General features: G+C 40.5%; 1 long non-coding RNA gene across 1 annotated transcript in view; it reads right to left on the reverse strand.

The window, feature by feature from the left end:
• Positions 1–449: 449 nt before the first annotated feature.
• The window catches only part of LOC134173384 (uncharacterized), a 48,239-nt gene continuing 23,830 nt past the window's right edge, over positions 450–24,858 (reverse strand). Inside the window, exons 2-4 of the long non-coding RNA XR_009968227.1 lie at positions 13,989–14,078; positions 5,799–5,973; positions 450–1,386 (exon numbers count right to left, since the gene is read on the reverse strand). This is a non-coding gene — a long non-coding RNA (uncharacterized LOC134173384). The remainder of the gene's footprint in view (positions 1,387–5,798; positions 5,974–13,988; positions 14,079–24,858) is intronic.

Genomic DNA, 24,858 nt, shown 5'->3' on the forward strand with positions numbered 1-24,858 from the left:
GGTTACCAGTGATATTTGAAATTTCAAGTATGTCTATTTACAATGCAGTTCCTTATTCTTTTGAAAAATCATATCAATCTCGGTTATTTTGGTAAAACAACCTCTTTTCCTTCAACAAAGACAGCTTTTACTTAAATTAGTGAGATGCTTTTATTCTTCTGTAGGAGGAATGAGGTTTTCTGTGTACATTTGTTGAAGCTAAAGATGAAAATTTCAAATCAGAATTACTTTGATTAAACTTTGTTTTTATCTTAATTCTAGGTATACCACAAGGTCACCAACAGTGGAACATTCAGACATAAAAGTATTTGAAAAGAAATATGAAATCTTCTGTCTTGTCTTCAGTTTTCATACTCGCTGCTACAGATTCAGAAGTCGCTGATTTATTTTTTACCCCAATACACAATGCCCAGTAAAAATAGTGGTTCAGGCCAGTTCTGCCTACACATTTAATTATAAATTTGAATTTTATATTCACCCAGATATCCCGCATTTGATTTTTTGCAAGGTTAAAAATTGTCTAATCTCTTTGTAGCTGAATGAAGTTTGGCAGTGTCAAGACTTAAGGTCTTACGGAAAAAGAAGTATGACAAAATTAGATATGAGTGGAGGTTTGATCTCCAGGCTGAAGATACAAGGTCATTTCTAATATGCATACTGAGACCCAGATAGTCAGTATTTTAGGGATTGAAAGAGGTGACTTGAGCCACCATAAAGTTGAAATACGCTGTATTTGTTAGCCTTTGCTTATTTGGATCTGACTGAAAAATAAATCTAGTTACACAAAATATATTATTGCAGAAAAAAATGGAGCATTTAAGATTTCTCAGAAGTTAATCCTAGATTTTATCTTTGAACATATGCTTCTCAATGTCCCGGTATTTCTGCCACTAACATATTCTTGCAAATAAGCAATACTGAACAAGAGCTTTCACCGTCAATAAAGAAAAACAAATACCTATTATTTTTCTATATCACTTGAAGGTACTTGCTTCAGTTGCTTCTTCAGTCACGTGTTTAGATCTCACCTGACATTTTCCATCAGTTCACCAGTTGCTTCTGTTAATCACTGAAATTGGATTTTAAATTTAAATTGCAGCTTAAATATATAATAATAGAATCATGGAATGGTTAGGGTTGGATTCACACTTATGTAGTAAAACAGCATTCAGATTCATGAAAGCCAGACTGATAATGTTTAGAAACTACACTTTCCAACCATGATCACTCCACAACTGAGGATACTGTAGTCTGCAGATGGTTCTCTTAATCCAGGATAAGTGGCATGTTGAGTTTCTTACGTTTCAGTTTATGTAAAGGGATCAGTCTCTGGCATCTGAAGGAAGGGGGAAGCCTGGATCCAAGTTGTTCTGTTTCTGGTTAGTTCTGCAAAATCAACAGAAGCCTTGTATTTTCCCATCAGAGAGGTGCAGCGACAGAACCACAGAGGTGACCTTTTCAAGTATTTTTCATTGCTCTCTCAGTGATGCTGATATTCCAGTTCTAACAGGAGCTGATAATTTGCAGCATTATGCAACACCTGGGTTTGAGGACTGGGAGGGGGTAAGGTGGAAGGAGAAGAAACTTTCAGAATATGCCCATGGCAAAATAAGCAAGATACACATTTTTACTCAATAAATACGAGTAAAAAAAAAAATCAAATCTGTTTGGGTGATTTCTGGAGAAAAATGGGTGCCAAAGGACCCGAGCTGTGTATTTGACTCAGGAAAGGGTGGAAAGAGTGCAGAAGGGTGGCAGAGGATGGGGAAGAGCAAGCAGGACAGCATTATACTGTCACCATAGTTTCTTTGCCTTACAAGGGCTACAGACATGGTGAAGTATCTTTGTGCCTGAGCATGTGCTCTGCTATCTTTCTGAGGGTAAAACTACATTACCCCCCTTCCTTGTTTCATTAGGAACCCTGAATAACCCTTTGGTTACTCAGTCATCTCCTCATGCCACCCGTTCCTGCGAACAACTCAGGACTCACCACCAGATTCTTTGAGATGATTTTAGTATGATATCATCACAACTCTTGTGGTATCTGATGTTTTCCTTTTAGACACAAATCCTGGGTCCCTGCCAATCTAAACTTTCAGCTAACGGGAAAATTCCCCTGTAGTTGCAGAAAAAAGCTTAAAAATGTAACCTCAGTAAACCTTGAAGGTTTCAAAACAAGCTGATAAAGACAATTCTGTTGCATGAATGGAAGAAAAAGAAAAGAATAAAAAATATTTTTAAACCAATCATTTCTGAGTGTTTGATTCATTATTTAGATTGGGTTTACTTGACAGTTCATTTTCTTTTAGTTTTTTTGAAGTCAAAGAGAATTTACATTTGAGAGTGTAACATGGTAATAGTACAATGTAATATATACCATATATTAAATACAATATATATTTTTGTAAGACTACCATACATTTAAAAATAAAAACAATATAATACATTTAAAAATAAAAACCTCTCTCATGATGTTTCTAAATAGAGGACTGCAAGTGTGCTGTTGCATAAGTAGCTTTGCTGTCAGAATTGCCCAGCAAAGCAGGTAAGAAAGTCCTGTTGTGCAGAGGTTTTCAAAGACCTCATGAGTGACATGAGTGTTTTAAGAAAAACACTCTCACACTGTCCTGCTCACAAGAAGCTATCAATCAAGTGTGTTTGCAAGAAGAACTTCATGGTTTATGTGAAGCAGTAGAGAATGCTGTTCTTAGAGACTATGTCTGTAAGACTAATAGAAAATTCACCTCAGCAGGAGAAAAACTGCTTCGATTTACTCTAGGAGCAAGGAAAACACTTCTAGAACTCTGATTGCTGTTAGTGAGATGGCTTGAGCTTTTGTATGTTACAAAGTGCTCCCTTGGGAAGCCAGGTGAGATCATTCACACATACAGACACAAAACTGCCTGGCTTTCCTGTCCTCCATGACCTGGAGCAATTAAATAACTGGCCTTCTGTTTTCTGCCTTCTGGAAAACATCTGTAACCTTGTCTCCCGGTACACATTTCTAACCTGTACTATATATTCACTAGTTATTGCAGCAATTGTCAACTTCCTCAAACATCACATGGCTGTGAGGAATTCACCTGTTCTTATACGAGAGCCAGCTGTCACAGACAATATCCAAACGAGTATTTGTATGCCAGCTTCACAACATTCATTTTTCCTGCGTCCTTTCCCTTAAAAATTCAGGACATGTGATACCTGGAAAGGCCTAAGCAGGCTATAAGGGATCATTTCTTTTCCATGCTGGCTTTAAATATTGTGCTGGCATTTCCCTAAATAAATAAATAAAATTGCATGTGTCAAAGTTAGTGTTCATTTCAATTGATATTAGTGAGTAATATGAGAGAAAAGTAATTTATATTTTAGTTCCAAAGATTATTTTGGACTGTAAAAAGAACAAGGCTCTGTATCTTTAAGATAAGTTCTTGATTGAGGAATTGTTCATTCTTTCTGTGGAAAAAGAACACTGATTATGAAATTAATGCCATCTTATGCAACCCCGTCAAGATCACTGACTTATGCCTTAATAAAGGTTTCTTTGTTTTTTTGTAAAAAGTGAGTTTCCTTATCCAGTGGTCAGAGCTGGAAATCTGTTCCTCACCAGAAATGTCAGTCCTCAAACCTAACATTTTCTCTGGAAGAAAGCTGGCTGGATACTGAGCCTCCTTAAACTTTGGATAAAGGGACCTCAAGGTCAGAGCCTGTAGGGAGAAAGGTAGGACCCGGCAGGAACAGCCCCTCAGGGAGTTACTGTTTCCTTGGCATTTGTTGCAGTACAGCAGTACAGGCTCTGCTAAGCAGCTGGTGAGACTGGAACATGTCTCAGTGAGAGTTAAACTTGGGTGCAATTTCAAAACCTTGCCGTGATGACTTTGGGCAGAAGGAAACGATACCTTGAGGTGCCATAGCATGCCTGCTCACACACATTCTGGAAGTTGGTGTCTGATTCTGAGGAGACCTGAATATAACATTTCACACAGGAATGCGCTGCTCTTTTTATCTTCCTCCTTGCTGGCTGTGCTGTCTTCAGGCTAGCCTCAGTCTTTAGTGAAATACTGCAGCCTACCAGCTCTCAGCGTGTGTTTAAAAGAGAGGCTATTTCTTCATTATTTGAATAGGTAATTGTGCTTTTCTGTAATCAAAGCTAATAGAAGCAGCACTCTGTTAGGAGAAAGAAAAATGGCCTTGTAAGATAGAGAGGCAATTACTGGCAGATTTTTAAGAGTTCAAGATTCCCTAAACATATGCATCCTCAACAATAATCCACCCTCCTCTTCCTTTGGTTGCCTTGGGTACTTTGAATTCCCTTCTAACTGAGAGGATCTGGAGGAGGACAGATCTGCAGCACCTTGTAGATGGATCATAAAAATTTTGCAGACTGTGAATCTTCTCATTCTGCAATTGGTCACAGGAGACACTTCTTGCATTTTTGACAATCCACTACTTCATTTTCTGACAAATTATTGTCAGAGATGGTTGCTAATTTATTAGTAAATACTCTACATGTGTGTATGTGTGTGTTTGTGTCTCAAAGACGTATATTTGCTGTACATATGTACAGAAATTCCCATTTTGTCATAATCTCAGGGTATAATAGTATTTTGGCTCTGATATTACCCTAAAGCCTTAATATGTCCATTTCAGACGGGAATGTCAAGCCTTTGTGAGATGGATTCCTAGGAGGCTGGTCATCTGTAGGCCAAAAAATCTAATGTCAGAATAAATAAAGCTGTTCCCAAACCTCCACAATCACGGTTGCATGTGCCATTAGTGTTTCAGCCAAGGTGCAGATACTCTGGTTTACCATTTAGCTCTTTCCAAGGACATTCATTTTTAAAAGTAATTAGACATAAGCTTCAGGAAAACTCTTTTAACTTTACTTTTTGCTTAAGTGATAAAATATAGCAACCAACTTGAATGTTACTAGCCAACTCCTTGGCTAGTCTTAGCTTACTGACATTTAGCATATTGTCCTCTCTCATTAAGAACTTCTAGCATCACTCTTCAATTTGTAGCCATCAGGAAAACATTCAGTAAATTGAGCCATTCCTGTCCTTTTAACATCCCAATTTTTCTGTCGGTGTCTGCTCCTCACTTGTTTTTTCCTGTTATAAACAAGTTTTCCTATCTAGAAGCTATCTGTTGTGTACACTTTTATAGAGGAGAAAAGCTTTGCTGTAGCCATGCTTCTCTGGGTTTCAGTGCAGTGTGAAACATATTGAGGAACCATCAAGAGAGACAAGACCCATTCAAGCACTTAGAAAGAAGCCTAAGGGCTAACAAAAAGAGCTTCTAATGTCAGAGAAATCAGTCCTGGGCCTGTTCTTCAAGTCTTCACAGTTTTTTATATGCCAGCCTATTACACTTACATGTTGGTAGCTGGATGATGGCCAAAAGCATGGGGGGCCATGAGAGCAGATAGACTGTCATATTGTGAGGTGATCGACTTATTTATGTTCTGCCAGTGACTCACTAGTTTCAGAAGATAGTTTCTCTCTTAGATAACGAATAGGTCAGATATGAATCAGGAAAAAGCATTAAAAGCATCATCTTTTAGCAAAAAGCTTTATATTTCATTTGCAATCTGTATTAGAAATGTTTACTTTGGAAAGATGAGGGATAGTGATGCTTGAGCAGACTCCTGGTGCCTGTTGACTTGCCTTCAGCTGACTGAAGCTCAGTGTTATAAATATATATCCATGTGTATAAATAGAGATGTATATAGATGATCTAATCTATTACATAAATGTAGTCTAATAGAACTATTCCTGTTTTTAAAAGGGACTAAAAATTACTTACCTTAAATTCTGTCTCTCCCTTTATTTTCCTCTGCTTGACTTTCCTTTTATCTGTGCTACAGGACTCGGAAGTACAACAGATCCTGGCTGCACCAGTTCCTTAGGAACTTATGGTCATAACCTGTAAAATCTTTATCATGTCTACAAGAAGAATGATCTAACAGGAGAGGCTCTGTAGACCGAAAAAGACTGTGTAAGGACCTTTGTCTGCACTATAATCACTTTCCTCTAGACAAATTTAGTTTGACCCCATGAGCTGATTGCTAATTAGCAGCTAAAATTTATTGTGATCCCAAAGTGCTTCTTCCAGTTCAGTTTTACCTAAAGGGGACAGAGTTCATGTCTCCCGAGACCTCTGTGATATGCAAACCAAGGTGCAGTGAGTAAGAACAATTGCAAAATTCCCTTGGAAATCATTTTCCTGAGCCAAACTAAGACTATCATGTGAATGTACTCTTAAACACCTGAGCGTAATACAAGTGTTTGGCCTCTACAATGATATACACAACTCTGCTTTGGGTGTCTAGGGGTATCAAGAGATCATCTGCTCTGCTTTCTTCCCTTAATGTAGGATTAACCGTATTTTTCTTCTGTCATTTTTCAGCTTGCTTGTAAAGACCTTCAAAAATGGGGACTCTATCACCTCCCATGTAATATATTCTAGTTTGTTCACTCTTGGATATTGCTTCACTTTACAAACCCTTCTAATAAAGATTAATCTGCATCTTCCTTCATGTTGTTAAGTAAGTTCACTGTTTCTCATCCCATCTGCCACAGACACAAGCAGATTGTTTTGTTCATTTTAGTAATAACTGTTAGCATCCTTGAAGACACATTGCCTGAAGAGACTTTTATTTGTATATATATGCATACATATACAGGTGTGTATAAATTATATATAAAGATCAAACAATGAACATAAAATTTGTGAACACTCACATCCATCCAGTAAACAGGCAAATATGTGGAATATGGGAATTATTTCATTGCTTGATAATTATGTCTCCTACATTTCAGCTATCTATCAATCATCAGCAAGGGTCTGTGATTCCTTGCTGTGTTCCTAAGAAACTGTTCTTAATTTTGGATACCATTTTTTAATAAGTTTTCTGTTGAGAAACATATTTTTTTGAAAAAAATCCAAAACCAACCAACCCCCCCCCCCAAAAAAAAAACCTAAAAGCCAAAAAAAAAGAAAACTAAAACACACTCAATTTTTGTATTTTTGGCAGGTTTAGGTTTTTTGTTTGTGAGTGGGGTTTTTTTGTTGGTTGGTTGGTTGGTTTGTTTTTTAATCTGATCTAGCCTTATTAGATATGATAAACAGAATGGCTTCTCAGGAGGAAGAGTGGCAACCTAACTAACTTTGTTTTCAAGTTTCTCCATGGCAGTGCTGGGTAATACTGGGTTTCTAAACATCCTGATCTTTCTAGTGTATTACTCAGAAAATTGCACCACCTGCAGCAACATAGATTGGTGTAGACCGACACTGTGCTGGTTTATATGAAAGTAAATCTTGGCATCATTTGTGTGTTTCAGTGGTTGACACAAAACTTGAAGCTGCTGGTGGGATCCATGGGAACAAATGAGCAGAGAACTTGGTGTTTGGACTCTAGCTCTTTGGTTCCTTTACTTTTTATGCATGAAACAAAAAGAGGTTTGATGTTGTTTTTAATACTTTAGGCTGTGGGTTATTAAAATTATTTTTTAATTTACTAAAAGATGATTCAATAGGTCAGTTTATTATTGACCAGATTTAGTATTCTATATTGTTCCTCTAATGGCTCTTAATGCAATTAATTAATTTGTTCTGCTCTCTGCCAGGAAATGAAGACAAGGGGTGAAAAATATTCTACTTGAAATTTGACTAATTAAAGGGAAATAATTTAGTGAGGGTTTTTTTTTCTCATAGTTTATTATCGGGCAAGGAGGGGAAGGCAATCCAAATAATGTCTAGCATATAAGGCTTTACTGAAGGGTTTAGTTTCATTTATAATCCCTGTATTTTTTCTATGCTATTATATGTAACCAGTCCAACTATAGCAATTTCCCAACTGACTTCATTTTTATTTAACTGAATTGCAGACAATGCCATCTCAGAACGAATATGAATTTTGTTTAATACCATGACTTACAGAGTTAAGCCGCTTCACTGATGGCTAAATAACTGGCTAAACCTGCATTATAATTCTGTGCCAAGTGATAACATTAATAAGAGGAAACACAGTAAGTTTGCAGCTGATAATAATTACAGCGGCTAGGAGACCAAGTGTTTCCTTATAGCATTGCTGTTACAAATCTAATACTCTTTCAACCTCCCACATGGAAGTAAACATAATGGCATGAGAGACTGTTGTTTTGTGTTGCTCTGTTATACTGTGAGATTTCAATTTCTGGTATGAAGAAACCAATTAAGGTAGAAAGGCAAATTCAAGTTCAGAAATAAAAAAAAATTATTAGATTATATAATAAGAGTATATACTTCACCTCCTCTGGCAAGGTATTACTGTCAGAAACAAAACTGTCTGGGTGTTTTACAGAGTGATTATTAGAATAAACATAGTTATAAACATGAAAGTAACTAGTTCAGGATTGACTAATAGTGATTATTTTACTTTAGTGTTGTTGTATACATTTTAATTCATTATAACTTCAGCTGCTGCGTCTTACCAGTTTCATTAGAACTGCTGGACTCAATTCTGCTATGAATGGACTCCTGAATTATGATATACCTTTAGAAATCTTTCATAATTTAAATCACTTTGCCTTCACTAGCATCCCTTCAACAATCTGCATGCTGAAATGTTGCATATACCTATGGATGTAGCAATCTTCATTTAACAATAAAGTTTTTTGGTTTGGTTTTGGTCACGTGAAAAATAAGAGAATTTGACTGACTTCTGAAGCATAGAGTCTCCTTTCTGTATCAAAATCTCAAATGATATGTCCCTTTATTTCTCCGTTGGATATAAAAAATAATCTGGGTATCCCTGGTATAGAACCATAAATTTTCATATACTAAAAGGTCATATACTACACCTTTACCAATTTTTAAGCTCCACATGAAGTCACATGTTGCTATTTCTAGTAATTTGTTTTCCAATCAAGTTCAGAAATATGAAACTGAACCAAAAAATCCAAACCCTTTTTGGCTGGACAGGTGCTGCTTCTGAGAACACAGTCAGGGAAACTAATTGCTATCCTATGTTTGAATCCTCTTTTATATCAGACATTAAAATGAGTTTGATAAAATCATCAGAAAGCCTGAAATATTCATAGCAGGTTCAGTTTTGTTGTGCCCTCCTTTGAAAATCCACTGTTCCTTAGCATCCCTGCTTTAGTGGAGACAGGTCCAAAGTGTGATTCCTCATGCACTGTCTGTCTAGAGGACCTTACCCATAGAATTATAAAGGTAATTCAAGGAAAGCTAGTAATGCAAACTGTCTTTTGTTGGCAAAAGAACAATATGTATCCAATTTCCTTTTTCTAGCATGGATTATCTGCCATTTTTTTAAACCTTCAACCAGTAGATACCTCCAAAGGAGGCGATGATGGAGGCAAGATGACATGCAAGTTTCATGAGCGGACACTCCTTAATTCAGAGAAGAAAAAAACTAACCTACCAGACCAGATTCTGTCCTTTGACTAAAAGCAAGTCCATGAGCTCAGCCTAAATAGTGAGGAGCAGAAAGATTTTTCCCATCCCAATTACTGCTTCTTGGTTTAGTCAACAGCACTGTATGGTACTAGTGTCTCATCCACCTGTTCTTTCTGACTTTGGGAGATGGAATAATTTATATGCATGGAGGAAGTTTTGACTGCATGCTAATTGTGGCCTGACAGACTTTGGTCGTTTCTGCTGAGCAGCCCATGGTGTTTTAAATGTCAAAAAGTTCCATATAATTTTCAGTATTAAATACTGAATTTTAAAAATGTAACAGAAGATATGATTAAATATGGTACGTAGAAGCAAGTGAGATTGGAATGGAAACATGAGGAAAATAACATCAGGGAGTCATCAAAGTTAGAGATGGGGAAAAATGATTAGGTCTTTTTCTCAGCAGGGTGCAGCACGAGACCCTGTCACAAAGCCTAATCAGTGCAGGGCGAGACTGCACACAGACTTTAACAGATTCACATCAGGTTCTCGTGTGGACTGGTCTACCTTTTAAAGAGCAGAAACAGCAATGTGCATAGGAGTAGATCTTCAGCATGTTTCCCAATACAGATATCAGTGTCAGCCCACAAATACTTGCTTAATCAATGATTCAGTTTGCGTACCATATCTGCTTGACTCACTGCTGAAGGTCATCTGCTAGTGCAATGCAGGAGCAAAAAGGGAGAGGACTTTTTATTTGGAAGTAGAAGAAAAATCACTTGGGGCTGAGGTGGTAACTATCACTTTTGGTGGGTCTGACCTGACTCACTCTAGTTTTGAGACACTACTTAAGACATATTTTATTGATCTAGCAAAGAATATTCTGCTTTTAAAATGTGACTTTGCTGGCTACATGAACAAGTGAATGCTTTACTAGTGAGGATATGGATTTCTAGGGTTTATAAGAAGTATTAGCTGCTAAGTGAAAACAGCTTTGAGTAAATTCAAGGCAATTTGAAGGAATTTATTAACCTTTCCAGATATGTTCCTACAAAATGGAAGTGGGGTTTGCTACTACACATTTACCACAGGTATGTGTAGGCTTACATGAACAGGATGGATAAACATCCAAATACTGTACCTTAGTTTGTTTCACATGTGTATAGTGCAGCCTAAGTCTGATTGAAAGACCAGGGACATAAATTTCAAGATTACTTTTGAAAATTTGATTAGTCTCCATATCACATTAGGAAGTTCTGTCTCACCCCCTACTTTTTGAAACTGAAAATAATTAACAGCGGAAAGATACCAAGAGGTGGGGCTACCTATCACCTAAGCCCAGACTGATACAGCTCAGAAATGCAAACACCTATTCTATCATGGAATTATTTCCTGAAATCCTGTGGCTGAGGTCATGCAGGAAACACAACATTTCTGAACAATATAGTGCTCTGGTATTATTTATCTAATAAATTTATCTGGGAATTTATCTATTTCTTTCTCAATAACATTTGTACCTAGAAGTATGTAACTTGGTGTTTGTGCAAGGCGGCTACACCCAGGTAAGAAAGAAACAAAAAAAGAGCAAGGTGAAATGAAGATGCAGCATATTTTCTCATTACCCATATTTTGCAAGAAAATAAATCTAACCTTTGAAGCGTTTTCCTGGATTGTGCTACTGACCTCTAAGAGACAAAACAACATCCTTTTCCCTTTTGTCATGACTGTTCAGTCTTCTACCCAAACAGAGGTAGTGTTGCCACTCTGATAATATACATGCTAGGCCACGTCCAGGCAGCTGTCACCAGTCTGAAAACTAACACAGACCTAATTAACAGCCTAATGGGTTTTCCACTCTTTTACTCTCTGAGTGACAGTTTAATAAGGAGCTCACAGCGACCGTATAAATCAGAACCAACCCTCATCTTAACAAGATACAGCTAAAGTGTTCCAAAAATTAATTCTAAGGATTTCAGTATGTAATATTTCCAGTGGATAAACATTATCATTTGTTTATGCTAACTTATTTTATTATCTATATTTGACTATCATGCCGTGGTTGTGTGCTGGTTTAAGAAAGATGCATGTATTTGCGAAAAGAATGTTAAGTGGAAAGAGTTATAACTCTACAGTTTATAAAATTGTCTAATAACAGGAAAATATTCCACAAAAAGAGTTTTGCACTGCAGACAGCTATAGAATCGAAAGCCTTTAGACCATCAGTAATCCTCAATTTGGCCTCAATTTAGTACTTAATATGTAAATTTAATATCTGTAAAACATCTCCATTGGAATTAATTGGATCCCTGTGCTTCAAATGAAATAACTTGAAAGTAAGCCACTGAGCACATGCTTGTTGACTTTTAATAAGGTCCATTTATGCTTCTGGGCAAATTAGGAACTGATCCAATAAAGCAATTGTGAGCATACTTTGAAGTAGAGCAGGTGTTTAAAAACCTCATTGAATCTGGATTTTAAGGACACACAGGATTAAAAATTATAGTTTGCTTTTAATGCAGATTGAAATGATAATTCCTCAGTACTTTAATTCCAGGATAGAAAAACACCACACTTTTCTCAGGCCTTTGAATCCTTGTTATGTTTTCTTTTTGTTTGTCTTTAATGGATATGATGCTGAAATGTGGTTTGATATGAAACATGAGCCAGAGTAAATCAGTCTGTCTAGTTCCCATTCCAAGACCTCTAAAGTAATTGAAAAATGTGACCAAAAGGATGTATGGTAAGGTAGGAGAAAACTTAAATACTTTTTAAAATTAAGATCTGAACAGGATTTATTAAGATTAATAAACTCCTGTTTTTTATGAAGATGTCTCTGCTTATATATGGCTAAGATAGTTTTCTCTTTATTTCCATAACAGGGAATAACAGGGAATACTTGAAGTATTTTTGAGGTTGCTGCCGTCCCTAAATTGTTTTCATGGATTTGCCCGTTGTGCACAGAAGTATTTAAATCTACAGATTATAGGCAGTTTAGCTGTCACTTGTGGTTCTAGAAATCAAAGAAACACCTTTTATCTGTTGCTATTTAGCCTCCTTAAGATACAAAATCACCCTCTGAGTTCAATACTCAGGTAGTGCAAGCATGCACACTTATGCATACCCACAGAAGTTCATTGTGCTGAACAAGTAGAGACAAAATGGCAATACAGGGAAAGCAAAGGAATTGAGTAGAATTAAATTTATTGTGAAAGCATATGAGAATTACATGGGGGATTATTATAATTATTATTATAATTATCTTTATAGATGAATGCAGAGTGTCTCAGAAGATTGAATCCTCAGCTATAGCTGATACTCATAACTGGCACTAAAATACAAATAAAGAGAAACTGAAATATAAGAGATTAAAGTGGCAAAGTCTCACAAAATACAGAATTAGCCACTTAATATTCTTGATCACAAATATTTGTTGCAATTGTAAGCCAGAGTACGCAATGTCATTCTGACCCTTTAAAACCCTTAAATGAGCAATCATCAGTAGAAATATTTAATAACAGAAACAACTCATGAAAAATGGACACAGACAGACACTGAGTGCCCTGCAAATTCTTCCAATTAGTAACAAAACTGTAGGGCATTTATAAGGGAGAAACTCTACATATTATTTCAACCAAGAGCAAAGAGCTCTGAGGCCATCAACTTGAAAGATATCTTGGGTATGAGTGAACATGACATTGTAATTTCATGACCTTTCAAACAGAGTGCACAAATACGGGCAGAAGTGAAAACCATGGTTTTCAGAAAGTCAGACTTCAATGAAATCAGAGAATTGGAAGGAAAGTTCGTTTCAAATGGCTTCTCTGAGGAGAAGGTGAAAAGAGGACTGAGAAACTGTAATTATGATGAAATATCTAGTTGACATTTTAAGCACAGAAAAGAACTGCATAGAAAATGGACATCAGGTCAAATTACTGAGGATGGGTGCAAACACACAGCACTGCAATTAAAGTTTGGGTTAGAAAAACAGAGTGACAAAAGGAAACTGATAGAGGAAATGAGCTGCAATAGTAAGGCACTTATTAGTAAGTATTTCAGAGGTAAGGTGAAAACAAGAGAGGAGGTTAGTTTACCCCTGCAGAGATTGAAGATGATTGACATATGATGCTGAAAATTCCTAATCATTTAATGACTTTCTTCGCTCTCTCTAAAAAGCTCTTTGCTATCAGATATTATAATAACTAAGATCAGGCATGAAAGATCAAGAATTCAGCCTGGTATAGCAAGAAACAAATTGATACTTGAGTTAATCAGATGTTTTCAAACTGCCTTCATCTGATGACATTTATTTTTTTTTCCTAGAGCATTGAAAGTATTAATTGAAAGAAGCTCAATGTTAGGCTTTCTCTGAGAAGTTGTGACAGATGGATATGAAAAAAAAAAGCAAAAGGCAGAAGTGGTGCATTGCTTTATAAAGGAGATGCCAGAAAACTGCAGAAATCCTAACTTCTGCTTCTGAAAAACACATGGAGCCAATATCTGTGAACACACTGAGCAAAACAAAGGGATGAATGATCGCCAACATTTGTGTTAGGAGTTAATCATGCCAGACCAGCTTAATTTCCTCCTACCCAAGGTAAAGGCCTTATGGATGGAGGAGAAATAGCAGATGTCATGTCACAGTTGCAGTACTGTTTTCAACAAGGGCTCTTGTACCTTTTCTAGAAGGAAACTGGAAAAACACAGTTTAGGTGAAAATGCCACAGGTAAATGGGAAGTTGAGCTGTTTCCACTATCCAAAGAGTGCTCATTAAGTATGAGTCGTGGTTTAAGCCCAGTGGGCCACGCAGCCCCCTGCCCTTTCTCCCTTTCTCCCCCCCGCCCCTTCACTCTCGGAGGGATGGGGAGGAGAATTTAAAGAATGTAACTCCCATGGGTTGAGATAAGAACAGTCCAGTAACTAAGGTATAATACAAATCACTGCTGCTGCCACCAGTAATAGTAATGATAAGGGAAATAACAAGGGAAGAGAATACAACCACTCACCACCCACAGACCAATACCCAGCCCAACCCAAGCAGTGATCTCCCCTTCCGAGCAACTGCCCCCAGTTTTACATCCTGCACATGACGTGCTGTGGTATGGAATACCTCTTGGCTAGTTTGGGTCAGGTGTCCTGTCTCTGCTTCCTCCCAGCTTCCCCTCCTCCCTGGCAGAGTATGAGACTCAGAAAGTCCTTGGTCAGAGTAAACATCACTGAGTAGCAACTAAAAACATCGGTATTATCAGCGCTGTTCCCAGGCCAAAAGTCAAAACCACAGCACTGCACCAGCTACTAAGAAGGAGAAAAGTGACTGCTACTGCTGGACACAGGACAGTATGAAGGGTAACCAAAGTGTGAAGATTGTAATTATTCTCATGATATTCAAAGAAAAAAAAAATCATGCTGTTTTTCTAGGGCAAGTTATTGTACATAGACAGGAATAAGCAAGCTAAGTCGTTGGCTGAAAAAGACCTGAATCACAAAGAGAACAAGGATGAATGTACTTATGCTGTTGAAAAAAAAAAAAAGCCAAAAAAAAAATCCATGCAGAAAAATTATGACTACAGCATTTGAAGCAGATTTTCTCTAGTGTCTGCATTACTGTGATAAGATCTTAGCTGTAATATTACAGCCATCCCTGCATACCACAGCAAAAAAAGTCTTTATTCAAATGGATATTGTTTGGGATAAGTACAGATGCTGAAAACCTGACCTGCGGATAAGTATCAAAAATACTGGATTTGTTTAACCTGAAGAAGACAAAAATGAAGTGAGGTGTACATTCACTTCAAGCAGGTAAAAGAAAAAAAGACTCAAAGTAAGAATATGACATTCTGGTTTTTTTTGTTTTTGTTTTTTTTTTTTGTCTATGAAAGACTATATTAAAATATTTGGCTTAATTTGCAGACGTTTTTCATGCTTTACAAATGATAATGAATGCAGGAATACTCTGACTAAAGTGGTTATTGCAGTATCTGTCACTGGAGGTCAGATAAACTTCTCCATCAGTGGATAAACTAGGTGTGGGAGTCTTCTTGTCTGGCTTTAGATGTACGTCTGAGCTATTTACCTCCCACACTGTACATTCAACAAAATTAAATGGACAAACTAAATGACCAGTTAATCTGGTCTGTGGTAGACATTTACTGTGGGATGAGATTAATTTATCTCTGGGACTGTTCTAACACTTAGGAAGTTATAGACAGGGAGACAGACGCAGACATCTGTACTCCAAATACCTAAAGTGGGGAATTCACCTCCTCAAGGCACTACCAGGCTTGTCAGGTTGAATGGCTCTGGTACACCTACCAAGCAAGTCCACACAAGTACTAGTGATCTTAATGAAGTATTAATATTATAGGTCTGGTACCAGGCATACTGTGGTTCTATTTCATAGTTTAATGTAAAATCCCAGCATGGATCATCACTGCAGCAGCAAGGGGAGAACACAGTGCCTTTGCTCAGCTTTTGCTCCAATGTTCAGTCCAAGTTTTGAACTTGGTGTAGTGATTACACATATATTACTGAGCCCACAATAAATCAAAATCCTACACATAAAAGGAGATTCAGAAATGCAGTGAACATCTAAAATTTAGTTTTTTGTCTGTCTGACTGTCTTTTTGGTTCACTTAGGGCTTAATAGGGATTCCTTTTATATCAAAGAAGATTCAGATAAAAACGTCACATTTGTGTCTTTTACAGTTTTCTACAAACAATAAAATTAGACTGACTTTCAGTTTTATGGCTGTAGTTCAGTAATTCTGAAATTTGTCAATGTTCTTACATTTTGTCTTTTTAGATTACTATAGTTCGATTGGACATACATGTATTGGATTGGACTGCTGAGGTGAGTAGCTGAATTGCTGAGGTGAGTAGCTCGAGAGAGGACGCCTTCAACACCGGAACGAGGGGGAGATCAGCATCAGGAGCCTCAACTCGGAGCGGGGAGAGCCACCGAGGGAGCCTCAAGTCCTCGACAGGACCTGCCCAGGAGCCGGCGGCTCAGCTGACGAGAGCGAGCAGCTGACTCACACGGGGCGGAGCCTGAAGCAGCGGCACCAGCCTTGAGTGGGTGAAAACCTGCTCAGGGCACGCTAGCGACCGGGAGTGCGGTGAGGCAGTTTGCGCGGGGTGGTGAGCACCCATCGTATGAACAGGGCCCGGTCTGGGAGCTCTGCTCTGGCTGCCCCGGCGGTGGCCAGCGTAGGCACCCAGACAGAGCCGATGAGAGGGGAGGCTGCAGTGCAGAGCTCGGGGTGTAGAGAGGAGAGTGCCTGCACTGGTCTGGTGAGGGGAGGGTGCACAATGGGCAGGGCTGCACTCGGTGCTCCCTGGTGGAGGTCCTCCTGCAGCAGGGGCTGAGCTGGGGGATGCTGTTAATAGGCTGCAAGATGTCAGGGAAGCTGAGAGGAAGCAGGAATGCTTGCTCCAGGCCCAAACTGTGCAGGGGCCTCAAGCGTCCCCTGTAGTTCTTGGAGGAAAGAAAGAGGCCACTAACCCTGGAAGCTGGGAAACAGCAACAACCACAAAAAAAACAAACAAACAAAAACCAACAGAAAAAGGAGGAAGAGGGCAATTAAAAGCAAGGGGCTTCCTCCTAAATCTGTTGTCCCCACCCAGAACCGCTTTGCTGTCCTGCAGGGGGCTAATGAGGAAACGCACACCGGAAACAAACGGCTGGTGCCCTGGTAAAGAAGATCTCTACTGGTGCTGCCAGAAAAAAGCGGCGGGTCGTAATAGTAGGGGACTCTACTTTTGAAAGGCACAGAGGCACCCATCTGTTGTCTTGACCCAGTCTCAAGGGAGGTGTGTTGCCTACCAGGGGCATGGATCAGGGATGTTGCAGAGAAGCTGCCTGCTCTAGTAAGTCCCACAAACTATTACCCACTTCTACTGATCCATGTGGGTGCTAGGGATATAGACAGCAGTAGCCTGGAGAACATATAGAAGGACTACAGAGCCCTGGGAGAGGTGGTTAGGGGCTCTGGAGCTCAGATTGTATTTTCATCAATTCTCCAGGATACAGGGGAGGACCCCAAAAAGGCTAGGAGGATTGGCCAGGTTAATAAATGGTTAGAAGGGTGGTGTCAGTCAGGGGTTTGGGTGTCTTAACAAGGGACTCAAGTTTTTAGGGCAGGTCTAATGGGGACTGGTGGAACTGGTCTGATAGGGGGAAAAGCAGTTGTGGTAGGAGGCTTGCCAGGCTGGTCAAGGAGGCTTTAAACTAGATGTGTTGGGGGAGGGGGGCACCATTCCATCCCAACACACCCAGCCAGTTGCCAGCACCTATATTAAATGCTTGGAGCAATGTAGAGATAGTCCAGCCGCTCCAGCCAATGAGCCGGCTTCATTTGGAGCTTGGCTCAGATGCCTCTATACAAACACCCGTAGCACGGGGAACAAACAAGAGGAGTTAGAGATGTGTGCACATCTACGGGGGTATGATATAATAGGCATCACAGAAACATGGTGGGATGGCTCCTATGACTGGAGTGTTGGAATGGAAGGTTAGAGGCTCTTTAGAAAAGACAGGCCTGGCAAGCAGGGAGGGGGAGTTGCCCTTTATGTTAGGGATAGGCTGGAGAGTATGGAACTCTGCCTGGGGACCCGTGAGCAGTCCACAGAGAGTCTGTGGGTCAGGGTTAAAGGGAATATAGCTATGGGAGACATTACTGTGGGGATCTGTTACAGATGGCCTGATCAAGAGGAATCTGCAGATGAAGAACTGTCATGGTTTAAACCCAGTCAGGTAACTTACTCACTCACTCCCCCTCTTCTTTCCCTCCCCCTACTCCCAGAGGGACGGAGAGGAGAATCGAAAAGAATGCAACTCCCAGGGGTTGAGATAAGAACAGTTTAGTAACTAAGGTATAACACAAATCACTACTGCTACCACCAGTAATAATAATGATAAAGGAAATAACAAGGGAAGAGAATACATCACCTCACCACCAGCCAACCGATAACTCGCCCCCCCAGCCCGACCAAGCTCTGACCGATACCTCCTCCAACCCCGCAGTCTCCCTGCCCTTCCAGCTAACTCCCAGTTACATCCTGGGCATGACATGCCGTGGTATGGAATACCTCTTTGGCTAGCTTGGGTCAGGTGTCCTGTCTCTGCTTCCTCCTGGCTTCCCCTCCTCCCTGGCAGAGCATGAGGCTCACAAAGTCCTTGGCCAAACCAAAACATCGTTATCAGCTCTGTTCCCAGGCCGAATGTCAAAACACTGCACTGCACCAGCTACCAAGGAGAAGAAAAATGACTGCTACTGCTGAACCCAGGACATTATCCACCCCTTACTCCATACCATTCACGTCATACTCAGATCCTACATTTTCAATACACCATCGCTCTCCCACATATATACATCCATATACACACAGACCAAGAGAAAAAGATCATTTTCTTAATGCATGGACCAATCCCTATAATGCTGCTGCGTCCATCTGGTCCATGATGTCAGGCTCCATCTCTTGTAACAGTCAAAACAGGAAAGACTGTGTGCAGTGTTCACACTAGTGAATAACTAGGGCAATAGTGTCCATTGTTAAGTCCACCCTTCGATCATGAGTCCATCTCTATGTTGCATCTCTGCTCTGATGGCCTGAAGTGCCATGGGCCCACCAGGCTTAAAATAATTCACTGTCCCCTTAAGCAGTTTCTGCAGCTTGTTGCTGGGGATTCCATACAGCTGCCTTCCATCTCCGACTCTTCCAAAGCACTGGAGGGGCCCAGTGGACTAGATACTTGCCCATACTGTCCCACACACCCTGCCACTCGTGACTGTCCAGCCTTGGAGAAAACCTCTTGGTCCCCCTATATCGTCATCTAACCCCAGACAAGACCCAAACCTGACTCTGCTTAACTTTTGAGATCAGACAAAATGGTTGTGGGTAGAACACAGTCTGTGTGTGTGCCAACATGCTGATCCCCATCACAATCAGCAGGCAGGTCCCAAGGATACCCAAAGGCCATTCAAAACCTTCAGAACTCTCAGTTGATGCTGCTGTACTTGTCACTGGGGCTGGTGTAGCTGCTGTGCTTGCCGGCTCTCCCACCACCAGCTTCTCTTTTCCTGAGTCCAGCTCTTCCTCCTCTGCCTTGCTGGGAAATGCTGCGTGGTCTCCTGCGTCCTCCTGGGGCTCGGCGGGCAGCTTCCGGGGAATGATCTCGGCCGTTGCGGGGCTGGGCTTGGCCACCGCCTTCTCCTGCTGCTCGGCAGCCGCCTCCTTCCTCTCCTGGACTGCCCCGACCTCCTCCACCGGCAGCCGTCCCCTCGCGGCCTCCGGCCCCACTCCCGCACCGGTTGGTCCCCAGGGCCACTCTCCCTGGCAGCTTCAGCAGCCGCCAGCTCCCGGGGCCGCTCCCCCTCGGCTCCCCACGAACTCACCAAGACAGAGGCGAGGGCGAAGGCCAGGACGGTGAAGAGCAGCCAGATGGCCAGGTACAAGTCCACGGCCACATCCATCCCGCCCTGCTGCTGGAGCCCGCCCGTATTACAAGTCATTGCCATAAAGTACAGTGAGACAAGAACCTTATCCCAAGACCCACACTTGATAAACACTAACACAGCAAATACCGGCTCTAAGTAAGGTACTACATTCTGAAACTGTGAGATCAACAGGAACAATTCTGAGAGCCAATAAATCAGCATTGTGACGAATGACTGTTAATCCGGTCAGATCTGTTGTTATCTCAACCCTTCGTGCCCCACATTGAGCGCCAAAAACGGTTTAAACCACGATAAGCACTCTACAGACAGATAAGAACAGCCTCACACTCACAGGCCCTTGTTCTCATGGGGGACTTCAACCACCCTGATACCTGTTGGAGGGACGGTACAGCCCAGCACAAGCAATCCAGGAGGTCCCTCGACTGTGTGGAAGTCAACTTCCTTCTGCAAGTAACAGAGGAGCTGACAAGGAGAAGTGCCATGCTTGACCTCGTGCTCACCAACAGGGAAGGGCTTCTTGGAAATGTGTTGCTCCAGGGCAGCCTTGGATGCAGCGACCATGAGGCAGTCGAATTTGAGATCCTCAGGACAGTGAGAAGAGCGTGCAGCAAGCTCACTGCCCCAGACGTCAAGAGAGCAGACTTTGGCCTCTTCAGGAACCTGCTTAGTAAGGTTGCATGGGATATAGCCCTAGAGGGCAGAGGGGCCGAAGACTATTGGTTGATATTCAAGGATAACCTGCTACAAGGTCAGGAGTGTTGCATCCCAAGTAGAAAGAAGTGCAGCAGGAGGGCCAGGAGACCTCCTTGGGTGGATAAGGAGCTGCTGAGGAAAATTTGAGGGAAAAAAAAGAGGCTTATAATAAATGGAAGCAAGGACAGGCGGCCTGGGTTGTTGTCCTGGAGTGTTGTCCGGGAAGCTAGGAACCAGGTTAGGAAAGCTAAGGCCCAGTTAGAATTGAACTTGGCTAGGGATGTTAAGAATAACAGGAAGGGATTCTATAGATATGTAGCGAATAAAAGACAGACTAGGGACAAAGTAGGCCCCCTCTGGAAGCTCTCGGGAGAACTGGCTACCCTGGATTTGGAGAAGGCTGAGGTTCTCAATGACTTCTTTGCCTCAGTCTTCACTGGCAAATGCTCTGACCACACCACCCAAGTCTTGGAAGGCAGACGCAGGGACTGTGAGAATGAAGACCCTAGGTCCACTGTAGGAGAGGATCTGGTTCGAGACCATCTTAAGAACCTGAATGTACACAAGTCCATGGGACCTGATGAAATCTATCGGTGGGTCCTGAAGGAGCTGGCAAATAAGTTGCTAAGCCACTGTCCATCATATTTGAAAAATCAAGGCAGTCAGGTGAAGTTCCCCATGACTGGAAAAAGGGAAATATAACTGCCATTTTCAAGAATGGGAAAATGGATGATCTGGGGAATTACAGACCAGTCAGTCTCACCTCTGTGCCTGGAAAAATCTTGGAGCAGATTCTCCTGGAAGGCATGCTAAGGCACATGACAATCAACAAGGTGCTTGGTGACAGCCAGCATGGCTTCACTAAGGGGAAATCCTGCCTGACCAGTTCGGTGGCCTTCTATGATGGGGCTACAGAACTGATGGACAGGGGTAGAGCAGTTGATGTCATCTACCTGGACTTGTGCAAAGCGTTCGACACTGTCCCACAGGACATCCTTGTCTCTAAATTGGAGAGACATCAATTTGATGGATGGACCACTCAGTGGATAAATACCTGGCTGGATGGCCGTACACAAAGAGTTGTGGTCAATGGCTCAATGTCCGGCTGGAGACCAGTAATGAGTGGTGTCCCTCAGGGGCAGCCTGGAGAAGAGAAGGCTGTGTGGAGACCTCATAGCAGCCTTCCAGTATCTGAAGGGGGGCTGTAGGGATGCTGGGGATGGACTCTTCATTAGGGACTGTAGTGATAGGACAAGGAGTAATGGGTTAAAACTTATATAGGGGAAGTTTAGATTAGTTATAAGGAAGAAATTCTTTACTATTAGGGTCGTGAGGCCCTGGAATGGGCTGCCCAGGAAAGTTGTGAATGCTCCATCCCTGGCAGTGTTCAAGGCCAGGTTGGACGAAGCCTTGGGTGACATGTTTTAGTATGAGGTGTCGCTGCCCATGGCCGAGGGGTTGGAACTAGATGATCTTAGGGTCCTTTCCAACCCTAGCTATTCTGTGATCCTATTCTATGATTCTATGATTTCTGCACAGCAGAATTCTTGGCATATATTAGAAAATTCAAGTTCACTAAAAATATTGATTGTTATTCAAATGTTCAAACTTTTCACAGACTATTTATCACAGACATTATCTGTTTTCTTTGAAGTCCCTCTCCACATATACCTTAAATTATAGGGTTTATTCTGTTGAATGGTACACATAACTCTCATTAGCACCAGAGGGAATTACATCTGTACATCAAAGGAATAAAACTTTTATTTGCCTAACAAGATTAGAGAAGCTGTTTAGAAATCTAAACTTAGGAGAGTGTCTTGACTTTTTTCTCACTATCCTCAGCAGGTCTATAAGACTTCCCTTAATGTTTCACATTTTTATGTTTAGGGGCACTTGAAAAGTTCAGCTTTAATGTTTGGTCTTATATACTTGTAGCACAAATGCATTGTAAAAACTTTAATTCATAGGAATATATATACACATATATATATATATGGTAGAGTATCTCAGTTCTCCTGAGAGATAGGAATAGTTCTAAACAGCCCAAAGGTACATCAGGCGCAAAACAGTTTTGGCTGGAAATGCAGCTGCTTCTCTGGGACTACTGCACAGTAGTCCTAGTCCTAAATCTCATCTTTGCAGGGAAATGAAGTATCTGGAGCACAGGATTCCAGAAAGTCAAGCTGTGCATCCTTGATTGACTTTCTCCATAACTCAGAGGTGTTTAAGAGCTTAGTATCATTTGTGCTTTCAGATGTCTACTCACTGTTGACTTCCAGGGTGAGTTAGGTGCATTGTTTAAGCATGTTCTTTGGACAAACTGTGATGATACACTTGTTTTTACCTTTTCCGTTTCACTTGGTGCAAACAGTTGCCCACAATGGAAGATATTTATGTCACCTACTATAGGTACCTACATTTAATGCAATTCAGAGAGCACAAAGTTAGACATTTCTGCTTCCTAGACTGCCGATGGAATAATTAAGCTACTCTGACAGATGTTTCCCTGAGCTAGATGACAGGAGCACAATGTATAGTCAGTGCCTGCCATGGTACAATCCCGCAGTTAAGACACCTGAAGGTATGGGATAATTGTATCCTTCTACTTGCTCCCAGGTTGTTGTCTCTTAATGAAATTCCACCTTTAAAATTAGCAATAGCATGCTCTGAATTTCACCCACAAGCAAGTTCTTATGCCTCCCAGCTGGTAAATAGTTCTGAAAGTCTGGGCAGTTAATGGTGTCTCAAAATAATAGATTATTCTCAGCTATATTCGTACAGCTGTTTATGGCATATAACCTGTGGTGATAGTAACAGCCTTTGTATCATACATGTGAGCTGAATCACAATGAGCAGCTCTTAACACATCTGTTCTGACTTTCTCTATAGTTATATTGGCTTAAATCCTTTTGGTATTAAGTGTACCTTGAATGAAAATATATAATCACATCCTTTAAAGACTTCAAGTAACGGAAAAAACACTATAGTCCTTGCTAAGTGGTTATTATTAACTCTTGTGGTTGAAAATTTTGTCTTTTTTAATTTTTTTTTTTTTTTTAATTTAACATCAATTTATAACCATGGGACACCAATTCTCCGCTATCAAACTTCTGTTTCCTCAGTAGGCACTTAAAAGAGGTTATCAAATCACACCTTAATCTTTGCTAAGCTTTCATACATGGTAGATGACTTCTCATGCTCTGAAGTATCTTTCCAATCTGCAGCTGTTCTAGTGGTTTTTCCGTGACATCTTCTCAGTCTGCAGTTGACCTTCTTAATCAGTAACTTCTGGTCTACACAGAGAATTCCTGTGTGATATGGCAACAGTGCCAAATATAGGCACTCTGACTGTCTTTACTCCCGCAAATTGTACACGCCCAGGATTATTTCCTGATGCTGAGTCCATCTAACAAAGAACATTCTGCATTCATAATGTTAAATTTCTTACCAATGAACCCTTTCAAGGAACCCTTTCCCCCCCAAAATGTGATCATTCCAAGAAACCTATTGAGGGTAGTCCCAGCCTCCTTCCTGAAGTGGGAAGGCTGAGAGAAATAGAGACAAAAAGCATATACCACTTGAAGATCCTGTATGGCCCTGATATTTTTAAGAGCTGTTCCTTTGGTCTGACTACTTCAGTGGGATCTCCTATTCAGGTAGGCATCCTGTGAACATCAGGGTAACAGCTTCCTAAAACTGATGTGAGGCCTCAGACTTCATCTTGTATTCACAGCTTGCTTCTTTCACTTTTATCCATAGATAATTTGTTCTATTTTCAGCAGTAGAAAGGTATAAAGCTGGTCTGACAAGATCTGTTTTCCATAAACTCATGCCAGTTGGCATAAATTACATTATTTTCCTTTAAATCCTTATTAATAAAGTCTTTTATCGGTTTGTCCACTCTTAAGGCTTTATGACAGGCTGACAGACATAATTAGTTTGATCATCCCATTTGTCTTTTTTAAATATTGGCTGCTCCATGAGTTATTGAAAATCATCATTAAATACTGTTAATGAGGGAATTTTCCTGAACTACTTAAGTGCAAGTTTTCAAATCATCAGAAAATCCTCATTTTAACATGTCTAGCTCCTGTAACTGTTGTTAAAACCCTTCAAAGTTCCTGATGTGATAGAAAATAGTTCCTCATATGGCATGAATTAAGTTGTCATCTGACATCTTCTATCATAATATCTATTTCTGAATGCTTTTGACTGTCATGTCATCAAAATTATAAGGTAGATCTTGTCAAGTCTCATTGATCAGTTAAATTTGATTTTTCTGTCAAAAAATGAACCCTTTAATCAAGA

This window comes from Pezoporus occidentalis, unplaced genomic scaffold (genome assembly GCF_034315485.1).
Source record: "Pezoporus occidentalis ecotype Australia unplaced genomic scaffold, CSIRO_AGI_Poc_V1 ctg52, whole genome shotgun sequence".
In the NCBI taxonomy this organism is placed as follows: Eukaryota; Metazoa; Chordata; class Aves; order Psittaciformes; family Psittacidae; genus Pezoporus; species Pezoporus occidentalis.